The sequence below is a fragment of the Carcharhinus amblyrhynchos genome, unplaced genomic scaffold, assembly GCF_965287045.1.
Source record: "Carcharhinus amblyrhynchos unplaced genomic scaffold, sCarAmb.v2.hapA scaffold_85, whole genome shotgun sequence".
Taxonomy (NCBI): Eukaryota; Metazoa; Chordata; class Chondrichthyes; order Carcharhiniformes; family Carcharhinidae; genus Carcharhinus; species Carcharhinus amblyrhynchos.
In genome coordinates this window covers 103,407-115,535 of record NW_027649825.1, presented here as the reverse complement: position 1 = coordinate 115,535, position 12,129 = coordinate 103,407, and the positions used below count along the sequence as shown (strand labels likewise).

Below are 12,129 nucleotides of genomic sequence, written 5' to 3'. Positions count from 1 at the left end.
AGTTAAACCGTTCTGAAGAAAGCCAAGTTCTGAGTAATACGATTCACAAAATCCAAATGAAAAATTCGCAAAGGAGTACAGGATAATGAGACTAGAAGGCAAGAGAAACAAAGCAGGATATGCAGCAAAGGCAGAACAATATCAAAAAACAAAAATTAAGAGGACTCTATCTGAATGCACGCAGCATTCATAACTGGGTAGATGATCCAAAGATACAAATAGAAGTAAGTGGGTATGATCCAATTACCATTACAGAAACATGGCTGCATGGTGACCAAGTCAAGGAACAGAAAATTCAACTACATATCCAACATTTCAGAAGGACAAAGAAAGCAAGTGGAGTTGCATGAATAAGGGATGGGATCGATGCAGTTGTAAGGGAGGATTTTGAATAGTAAAGGACGGCGAATGTTGGTTAGAGTTGCTTATCAGCTACCTAATAGAGTTGCCAATGTGGATATTCTATTAATCAGATGACAGAAGCATGTAGCACGGGTGATTTCAATTTGCAGAGTCTGGTTAAACCAAGTGAGCACTAATGCAGAGGAAGATGGGTTCCTGGAGCATGTTAGGAATGAGTTTCCAGAGCAATTTGTTGAGGATCCAACTAGATGACCGGTTATTTGACATTATGTTTGAAAGTGAGGGAGTTCAATCTGAAGCCAAGGAATTAAAGGTTGAATCATGGAAAATAGGATGTCTTGAAAGGCAAATTGACTGAGGTGGATTGGGAAAATACATTAAAAAGTATGTCTGTGATAGGCAATGGATAGTCTTCAAACAAACATAACATTGAGTACAGTACGTACACATTTCTCCAAGGTGCAAAAAAACTCCAAAAAGCCAGTCACCCATGGCTGACAAAGTTAAGGATTGCAGAATTTAAAAAAAAATGCCTAACAAGTTGTCAGAAATCTTCATAAACCTGAGGACAGGAAAGGTTTTTTAAGAATACAGTAAAGGAAAACCAAGAAACTGAAAGACAACACAATATGAACACACTTTAGCAACAAAAAAGGAAAAATTTCTATAAGCATGTGAAAAGGAAGCCAAGATAAATGTGGTTCCACTACAGTCAGGCACAGTTAGAAGGATTCATAATAGGGAACAGAGAAATGGCTGAGAAGCTAAATGATTGTTTTGTGACTATTTTCACCAAAGGAAGATACAGGACATTTCCTGCATGTAGAGATCCAAGGGACTAAGAGAGTGTGAAGGAAATTTGTACAAGATTGTATTGGCAAAATTAATGGGACTGAAAGCTGATAAATCCCCAGGTCCTGATATTATGCATCCCAAAGTGTTGAAAGAGGTTGCTATGGACATAGTGGATGCAATGGTGATCATCTTCCACAACTCAATATGTTCTGGAATAGTTCCTAAAGGCAGAAAGGTCACAAATGTCACTGCACTATTTAAGGTGGTAGTGAGAGCATAAACAGGAACGAAAGACTTGATAGTCTTACATGTTGGATCTATTATAAAGGGTGTGATAAATAGACACTTGCACAATTATCTGGTTGGCCATAAAATGCATGAATTTACAAATGGCTAACTTGTTGGGAGTTTTTTTCAAACTGTTACAATGGAGACGATAATATTTGGATTGAATTAGGGAGGCAATATATTGGCCTGGACTGAAGATTGGCTAAAGAGGTCATTCTCATGTTGGCATGCTGTGGCTTACGGGGTACTGTAAAGATCAGAACTTGGGCCCCAGCTGTTCATTTCCAAGTTTGTGCATGATACAAAGCTAGGCAGGAACGTGTGGTGAGAGGAAGATGCAGGAGGATTTGGAAATATCTGAGTGGGCAGGAACGTGACAGATTTAATATATTGTGGAAAAATGTGAGGTGATCCATTTTGATAGAAGCAACAGAGTATTTCCAAAATGGTAAATTAGAAAGTATAGATGTACAAAGGGACCTGGATGTCCTCATCCATAAAGCACTGAAGGCAGGTGCAGCAAGCTATTAGGAAGGCTAATGAAATGTTAGCCTTCATCACAAGAAGATTTGAGTGCAGTAGTGAGGTCTTGCTTCAATTCTGTAGAAAATTGGTTCGACCACATTTAAGAATAGTGTTCGCAGTTTTGTCCTGTTATCTCAAAGGATATTATTGCAATAGAGGGGGTGCCACAAAGGTTCACCAAACTTGGTCTGGAGATGATGGGACTGTTTACTGCAGAGAAATTGGGCAAACCTGGCCTGCGTTCTCTTGAGTTTCGAAGAATGAGAGATGAACTCATTGAAATTTACAAAATTTTTAATGAATAAGCCGGATAGATCTAGGTAAGATGCTTGCCTTGGTTGGTGAGTCAGTGGGGGGGAGGGAATTGAAGTGGCACAATTTCAAAATACAGGTGAAATGAGCAGAAATTTCTTTACAGAGGATTGTGAATCTGTGCAATTCTTTACCCTGAGAAAGCTGTGAAAGGATTGTTGTTGTTTCTGTTTAAAACAGAGATTGCTGGATTTGTGATTAACAATACACAAAGTATTTTGAGGATAATGGGTGTAAAATTAACCTCATAGTACTGAATGATGGGGGCATGCTCGACAGGCTGAATGGCCAACTCCTGTTGTGTTCCAATTAAAAATCTTGTTCAGATTGCCAACACCAGCCTAAAAAGAGAGTCAACTCTAGAGGTGGATTCTACTTCAATTTGCTTGGTAGCTCCCCATTTGTACTCTCGATATAACTGCAACCAAAAAACCTTAGCTCACACGCACAGGTTAGTCAAAGACACATCAGCCGCCTACTTGATTTTGAAATGAGTCCTACCATCAATTGTGCGGCAAAAATAAATGTAATTTGGAATAGTTTTGTCTGAAAGAAGCACGGTTTGCTGCGAGCAGGATAACAGGACAGTTTCTGTTTGGGTACCAGCAGGCTTTCTCCCCTCACATCACTCACCAGCTGACTTTAGGACAGAAACATTCTCACCTCCCCCCCACCCACTGCCCCCAGCACCACACTCACCCCCCCCCCAGCCCCCCCCGCCCCCTCACTCACCCTCCACCTCCCCCCCCAGCCCCCCCCGCCCCCTCACTCACCCTCCACCTCCCCCCTCTGGCCCCCCCCGCCCCCTCACTCACCCTCCACCTCCCCCCCCAGCCCCCCCCGCCCCCTCACTCACCCTCCACCTCCCCCCTCTGGCCCCCCCCGCCCCCTCACTCACCCTCCACCTCCCCCCTCTGGCCCCCCCCGCCCCCTCACTCACCCTCCACCTCCCCCCTCTGGCCCCCCCCCAGCCCCCTCACTCACCCTCCACCTCCCCCCTCTGGCCCCCCCGCCCCCTCACTCACCCTCCACCTCCCCCCTCTGGCCCCCCCGCCCCCTCACTCACCCTCCACCTCCCCCCTCTGGCCCCCCCCGCCCCCTCACTCACCCTCCACCTCCCCCCTCTGGCCCCCCCCGCCCCCTCACTCACCCTCCACCTCCCCCCTCTGGCCCCCCCCGCCCCCTCACTCACCCTCCACCTCCCCCGCCCCCCCCACTCCCCCCCCCCCGCCCCCCCACTCCCCTCCCCCGCCCCCCCACTCCCCCCCCACCTCCCCCCCACTCCCCTCCCCCGCCCCCCTCACTCACCCCCCCGCCCCCTCTCTCTCCCCCCCGCCCCGGGCCGGACTCACCCTCTCTCCCCAGCACAGCACAGCCAGGCTGGGCCGGAGAATCCCGCCGGGCCGCCCGCCCGCCTCCCTCAATCTCTGCGGATTGCCGGTGTCGGGAGTGTTGCGGGGCCGGGATTGCCAGCTCGGGGCCGGGTTTTCCCAGTACCGGGGCCGGGTTTTCCGGTCGGGTTTTCCCAGTACCGGGGCCGGGTTTGCCGGTTTCACGGCTGCTTTTCCCGGATTTTCCGTCGCTGCAAAATGGCGGCGGGACGGAGAGAAAATGGCGGCGCCGGTTGGTGACGTCAGCGCGGCACAGCGTCCACATTCCACAGACCAAAAACAGCCCCCCCCCACACAGAGAGAGACCCCCCCCACAGAGAGAGAGACCCCCCCCCCCACACAGAGAGAGACCCCCCCCCCACACAGAGAGAGACCCCCCCCCCACACAGAGAGAGACCCCCCCCCCACACAGAGAGAGACCCCCCCCACACAGAGAGAGACCCCCCCCACACAGAGACCCCCCCCCACACACAGAGAGAGACCCCCCCCACACAGAGACCCCCCCCCACACAGAGACCCCCCCACACAGAGACCCCCCCCACACAGAGAGAGACCCCCCCACACAGAGACCCCCCCCCACACACAGAGAGAGACCCCCCCCCACACAGAGACCCCCCCCCCACACACAGAGAGAGACCCCCCCCACACACAGAGAGAGACCCCCCCACACACAGAGAGAGACCCCCCCCACACACAGAGAGAGACCCCCCCCACACACAGAGAGAGACCCCCCCCACACACAGAGAGACCCCCCCCCACACAGAGACCCCCCCCCACACACAGAGAGAGACCCCCCCCACACACAGAGAGAGACCCCCCCCACACAGAGAGAGACCCCCCCCACACACAGAGAGAGACCCCCCCCACACACAGAGAGAGACCCCCCCCACACACAGAGAGAGACCCCCCCCACACACAGAGAGAGACCCCCCCCCACACAGAGAGAGACCCCCCCCCACACAGAGAGACCCCCCCCCCACACAGAGAGAGACCCCCCCCCACACAGAGAGAGACCCCCCCCACACAGAGAGAGACCCCCCCCACACACACAGACCCCCCCCCCACACACACACACAGACCCCCCCCCACACACACAGACCCCCCCCCACACACACAGAGAGACCCCCCCCCACACACACACACACAGAGACCCCCACACACACACAGAGACCCCCACACACACACAGAGACCCCCACACACACACAGAGACCCCCACACACACAGAGACCCCCACACACACACAGAGACCCCCCCCCACACACAGAGACCCCCCCCACACACACAGAGACCCCCCCACACACACAGAGACCCCCCCACACACACACAGAGACCCCCCCACACACACACACAGAGACCCCCCCCCACACACACACAGAGACCCCCCCCCACACACACACAGACCCCCCCCACACACACACAGACCCCCCCCACACACAGAGACCCCCCCCACACACACACAGAGACCCCCCCCCCACACACAGACCCCCCATCCCCCCCCCACGCACACGCACAGAGACCCCCCAACCCCCCCCACGCACACGGACCCCCCCAACCCCCCCCACGCACACGCACACAGACCCCCCCAACCCCCCCCACGCACACGCACACAGACCCCCCCAACCCCCCCCACGCACAGAGACCCCCCCAACCCCCCCCACGCACAGAGACCCCCCCAACCCCCCTACACACACAGACCCCCCCAACCCCCCCTCACACACAGACCCCCCCAACCCCCCCTCACACACAGACCCCCCCAACCCCCCCTCACACACAGACCCCCCCCAACCCCCCCTCACACACAGACCCCCCCAAAAAAAACAGCCCCACACACAGACCCCCCCCAAAAAAAACAGCCCCACACACAGACCCCCCCCATAAAAACAGCCCCACACACAGACCCCCCCCAAAAAAACAGCCCCACACACAGACCCCCCCCCCAAAAAAACAGCCCCACACACACAGATCCCCCCACACACACACAGACCCCCCCACACAGACCCCCCCCACACACACACAGACCCCCCCCACACACACACAGACCCCCCTAACCCCCCCCAAAAAACAGCCCCACACACAGACCCCCCCCAAAAAACAGCCCCACACACAGACCTCCCCACACACAGACCCCCCCCACATACCCCCACACTCACCATCCCCCCAAACCTCCCCCACACACAGACCCCCCCCAAAACAGCCCCACACACACCAAAACAGCAATCTTCATCCCAAATAACCATCCCTCCTCCAAAATCACAACCCCAACCCCCCTGCAGAACAGCAGCGACCAAATGTTGACGAATTTAGCAACCATACTTTCCATCTCTTAATCCAATTTATTTATATAAATTGTAAAGATCGAGACACTTGCACTAATTGCTGAGACATACCACATTATATCCTGCCAACCAGAAAAAGACCCAACTGTTACTCATTAGCTGGGCAATCTTCTATCCAAAGCAATATATTACCCTCCAAAATGACCTTCAATGCTATCAAATGTCTTCTGGGAATCTAAGTGCAGTTCATCTACTGGTTTCCCTTTATCCACAGCATGTAATTCCTTTAAAGAGTCACAATAAATTTGTTAAATGATTGTCCCTTAAATAACAAGTTGACTGTGCTCGAATGCCTTGAATCAGTGCCCCCTACCATAACATCTTGAATAGTAACTTCTTCGTCGATCACTCACAAGTGCGATTGTCACTTAATAAACTCAAAGTTTACCGTGTCTGTCTGACTGACTGACTGACTGACTGAGAGCCCAAGGATGGGACCTGCCAGGAACTGCATACTTGGCAGTTGTTTCTGGGATGTGGGTTTGATCCTTGGACTCCAGATTGCTGGTATTCCTTTCTCAGGCTCCTTCACTGTGTCTTCTCTTGCCATCAACTGTCCTCGAAGAATTGCAACCCTTCAATCAGGAGGTTCCTTCAAGTCAGTCTTGTCTGAGCAAGGGCTTTCAAGGTGATGTATATGTTAGATTGACACAAGCCTTCAGGATGTCCAGAAGCACTTCTTTTGCCCTCCTTTTGTTTGGGAGCCTTCCTTGAAATTTGCCTTGGCAGTTGGGACTCTGAGATCCGAAGCACATAGCCGATTGGACAGAGTTGGTTTGGGATCTTCATGGCCTAGAAGTTGGTGCTCTTGGTTCCTTCAAGGATGCTGATATTAGTACACCTGTCCTCTCAGCCGATGGGAGAATCTGTCTCAGGCAGCATTGATAGTCCCTCTTCAGGCCTTGAGGTGGTCTCTCTATGTAGTCCAGGTTTCTGAGCCACAGAAAAGAATTGGGAGGATCATTGCCTTATATATGAGGATCTTGGTGTCAGCACAAATATCAGTTGTTGAAGATTCTTGTCTTTAGGAATCTGAAGGCAATGCTTGCAGACTGGATATGTTGCATCTCCACATCAATGTCAGCCTTAAATGAGTGGTGGCTCCCCAAGGTAGACAAAATCTTCCACTTTCGGGAGAGTTTCTCCATTGATTTTAATGGAGGGAGAAGCACTTCGAAGAACTCCTAACCTGTGATGCATCCTCATCTATCAGTGTATTGGAGTAAATCCCCCAGCTCCCCAATCAAGATGATCTTGGACTCCTGCCAAACATGGAAAATCCACAGGAATGGGTGGGATTCCACTACTCTCCTTTCTTGACAATGGTTGCGAAGATGGCATTGTCATGAGGTCAGCAGAAATTTCTTCTGTCCCAGATTTTCAGGAGCAGCCGATGGAGATAATGATATCTTCTCCTCCAATATCCTCATTGGAATCCCACCCATTCCTGTGGATTTTCCACATGTTTAATGATAGCTTTGACTTTGTCCATGTTTGGCAGGAGTCCAAGATCATCTTGAATGGGGAGCTGGGGGATTTACTCCAATACATCCTCATCTATCAGTGTATCACAGGTTAGGAGTTCTTCGAAGCGTTCTCTCCAAAGGCTGATGTTTTCTGTGTCTCAACAAGTCTCTGTTCTTATTCTGCACCAGTTTGAGGACTAGGGTGTTCGGTCCATACATTGCCTTGGTGGCACTGAAGCAGCCTTGGGTATTGTGCTTGTTGATGAGGAATTGCAAATCCTTAGCTTTCTCAGTCCATCACTTAAAGCCATTCTCACTTTCCAAAGAGAACTGAGGGACTATTGTGCGCTCCGATTCAGAGACATGGCTTATTCTTGTTTCATCAGATTGTACCCTACAACCAGAGGGTTTCTCAATCCATCGAGTGGACTGCACAGTGGCCTCAGGCAAGACTAGGAGGGGTCCATCTTCTAACCAACACCTCGTGGTGCTAAGACATAGCTACACTGCCAAGCTTCTGCACCCTGGATGCCTCCTGCTAAAATGCTGCCCCTACTACCTTCCGCGGAGTTTACCTGTTACCCTGACAACAGTTTACATCCCACCCTAGAGGAAATATACACCATCACAAATAGCCTCAAGACAAAACATCCAGAGGCCTTGTTCATCGTGGCCAGGGACTTCAGTCAGACTAAGTTCAAGAGTGTTCTACCAAGACACCAGCACTTCTCCTGTTCCACCGGAGGCCCAAACATCCTTCACCACTGTTACACAAATATCAAAAATGCCTACCGCTCTGGCACCCACCCACACTTTGGTAAATGAGAGCACAAGGCTGTGCTCCTGTTCCCGGCTTACAAGCAGCAATGGAAACGGGAGAATCCATTACAGAAAGTCATGCAATGTTGATCTGAGGAATTGGGTGATCTCCCACAGGATTACTTAGATCAGCAGACTGGTCAGTACTTAAAAACTCCGCGACCAGCCTGAACAAGTACATCATGACTATATAAAGGCAAATTCCTGCCGAAGCTGGAATCTGAAAGCAAAAAAGAGAAAATGCTGGAAAATCTCAGCAGGTCTGGCAGCACCTGTAAGGAGAGAAAAGGGCTGATGTTTGGAGTCCAGATGACCCTTTGCGAAGGGAGCTGACTTCAATATTAAGTGTATAGGAGATTGTGTGCTAAAGAAGCATATTTGCATGATCCCCAACTGGAAACCATGGATAAACAAGGACATCCACTGTCTGCTGAAGTCCAGGTTTGAGGTATACAAGTTAGGCGACCCTGACCTATACAAGCAAAGTGAAAAGTCTGACAACACCAGGTTTTAGTCCAACTGATTTATTTGATAGTAAACGCACAAGCTTTCAGGGTTAGTCCCTTCGTCAGGTGAATGGAGAGTTCTGGCCTCAGACAGAGCATATAAAGCACAGACTGTTTAGAGAGGTTAGGTGTAAGGATTCGCATTCTAATCAATAATCTCTAAACAGTCTGTGCTTTATATGCTCTGTCTGAGGCCAGAACTCTCCATTCACCTGACGAAGGGACTAACCCCGAAAGCTTGTGCGTTTACTATCAAATAAATCGGTTGGACTAAAACCTGATGTTGTCAGACTTTTTACTGTGTTTACGCCAGTCCAACGCCGGCATACCCACATCTATACAAGCAAGCCAGGTATGATCTTCATAGCGAGGGGGATTGAATATAAAAGTAGGGAGGTCTTGCTGCAGCTGTATAGGGCATTGGTGAGGCCGCAGCTGGAGTACTGTGTGCAGTTTTGGGCGCCGCACCTGCGCAAGGATATTTTGGTCCTGGAGGGAGTGCAGAGGAGGTTTACTAGGCTGATACCGGAGTTGAGGGGATTGAGCTATGAGGAGAGGCTGAATAAACTAGGCTTGTACTCGTTAGAGTTTAGAAGAATGAGGGGAGATCTCATTGAGACGTATAAGATGATGAATGGGATGGATAGGATAGAGGGGGAGAGACTCTTCCCGCTCAAAAAAGACAGTAGGACTAGGGGGCACAGCCTCAAGATAAAGGGGGGGGTGCGGTTTAGAACGGAGTTGAGGAGGAACTTCTTCACTCAAAGGGTGGTGAATCTCTGGAATTCTCTGCCCGTTGAAGTGGTGGAGGCTGCCTCGCTAAATATTTTTAAGAAGCGGGTTGATGGGTTCTTGATAAGAGAGGGGATTAAGGGTTATGGGGAGAGGGCGGGAAAGTGGAACTGAGCCACGACAGATCAGCCATGATCTTATTGAATGGCGGGGCAGGCTCGAAGGGCTAGATGGCCTACTCCTGCTCCTATTTCTTATGTTCTTATGTTCTTATGATCTACAAAGATCCAAGGATGCCAAAAGACAGTACTGGATGAAGCTGGAATCCCAGACTAGCCACACGAATTCCCACTGACTATGGCAAGATTTGCAAGACGTAACAGGCTAGGAGGAGGAGGCAGGTAAAAAAAATTGCCAGCTCCAATGCATCCCTCCCCAATGAGCTCAATGCATTCTCTGTCCGCCTTGAGCAAGAGGTCAGCAAGAGGACACCCTCCACCCTGGGTGTCTTGAGCGAGGTCACCATCGCTGACGTCACAGCAGCCTTCTCAAAAGTCAACCCACAGAAAGTAACTGGCCCAGATGGGCTATCTGGATGAGCGAGTCCTGCATGGAATAGCTGGTGGGGATATTCGCAGACATCCTGAACATCTCTTTACACCAATTCAAGGTCCCTACCAGTTTCAAGAAAAGCCAGGCAGCATACCTTAATGAGTATTATCTGGTGGCTCTGACATCCAACATCATGGATGCTTCAAAAGGTTCGTTATGGCACAATTTAGTTTTTGTCTCCTAAACTGCCTCGATCCAGTACAGTTCACTATCGCCACAACAAGTCCACAGGAGATGCCATCACCCTGACCCTACATTCAAGCCTGGAATACCAAGATAACAAAGACACCTAAATCAGCCTCCTGTTTACAGACTACAACTCAGCCTTTAACACCATTATTCCCATGGGGTTGGTCTCCAAACTCTGTGCTCTGGGACTCAGATCCTAGACTTCCTAACCCACAGACTGCAGTCAGCAAGGATAAGAACACCACCTCCAAGATCATCCTCTGTAACACTGTGTCCTCAGCCCCTTACTATACTCCTTATACACCTCTGACTGTAGGGCCAAATCCCCCACCAATTCAAAGTTCAAATTTACTGATGAAACCCACCGTTGTGGGTCGGATCTCAAACAATGATGAGACACAGTACAGGAATGAGATAGACAATCTGGTGTGACAATAAGCTTCCCTTCAAGATCAACAAAACAAAGGAGACGGTCATCGATTTCAGGAAGTGCCGTGGAAGGCTCGCCCCCGTCTACTTCAATGGGGACAAAGTAGAAATGGTCGAGAGCTTCAAGTTTTTAGGTGTCCAAATCACCAACCACCTGTCTTGGTCCCTTCATGCAGATGCTATAGTTCCAAAAGCCCACCAACACGTCTACTATCTCAGGAGACTAAGGAAATTTGGCATGTCTGCTGTCACTAACTTTTACAGATGCACCATAGAAAGCATTCTTTCTGGTTCTATCACAGCTTGGTATGGGGTCTGGCTCTGCCCAAGACCACAAGGAACTGCAAAGGGTCATGAAGGAAGTGCAGCCAATTACACAAACCAGCCTCCCATCCACTGACTCTGTCTACACTTCCCAGCCAGCATAATCAAGGACCCCACACATCCTGGACATGCTCTTTTCCGTCTTCTTCCATCGGGAAAAAGATACACAAGTCTGAGGTCACGCACCAACTGACTCAAAAACAGCTTCTTCCCTGATTCCAAGCTTTTGAATGGACCTACCTGGCATTAAGTTGATCTTTCTCTACACCCCTAGCTATGACTGTAACACTACATTCTGCACCCTCTCCCTTCTCCATGCTTTATCTGTACAGTGCGCAATAAACAATACTTTTCACTGTATACTAATACATGTGACAACAGTAAATCAAATGTTCTTGATTTCTCTGGTTCTTTGTCTATCTCTGGCGATCAGTGATCTTGCCTCTGTTTTGCAGGTTATGTCGTTTTACCAGGTGAGGAAAGCTTCCCTCCTTTTGTTAATGGGGTCCTGGGCGGTATGGCTGTTCTTGTCAAACCAGTCTTGGTGTTTCTGGGTCTTGTAGCTGACATTTCCTTCACAGCTCGAGACGCTGGCAGTCTTCAGCTGTGTCCAGTTTTCTCCACTCCAGTACTATAAACAATGTGGAGATTTTGGAGAAGAGATTGTTGGCAGTAACTTCACCATTTTCTATAGGTAGGATGTTATAACTGGCCTGTTTCCTGCTTTCTGCCTCCCTTTTTGAGCAAAGGGCTGGTAAATTTGATAAAGATAGTTAATTTTCTTTCCTAAATTCCAGATTTTTATTGATTTCAAATTTCACCATCTGCCATGGTGGACTTTGAAACGGGTCCCTGGATTTTACCCTCAGTCTCCGAATTCCTAGTCCATGGACAATATCACCACATAAAGACTTCCCAAAGGAGTTTCAAAGTTTCAGACTACCTTGAACATTTTAGTAAACCACGAGTGGGGATCTCCCACTTGGATTTTTTCTCTCATTTTAATTCATGAACTCTTCATTTGGAAATATTTCTTTCAAA

At 49.8% G+C, this 12,129-nt stretch overlaps 1 protein-coding gene across 3 annotated transcripts in view; it reads right to left on the bottom strand.

The window, feature by feature from the left end:
* The window catches only part of chtopa (chromatin target of PRMT1a), a 48,224-nt gene that overhangs the window by 31,215 nt on the left and 4,880 nt on the right, over positions 1-12,129 (bottom strand). The window contains exon 1 of one of the 3 annotated variants that reach the window (XM_080182724.1): positions 3,636-3,794. The exons of the other annotated variants lie outside the window; for them this stretch is intronic. The gene's annotated coding sequence lies outside the window, so the exon portion shown is untranslated. Of the gene's footprint in view, positions 1-3,635; positions 3,795-12,129 lie in introns of those variants that run through there. 3 annotated transcript variants of the gene reach the window in all.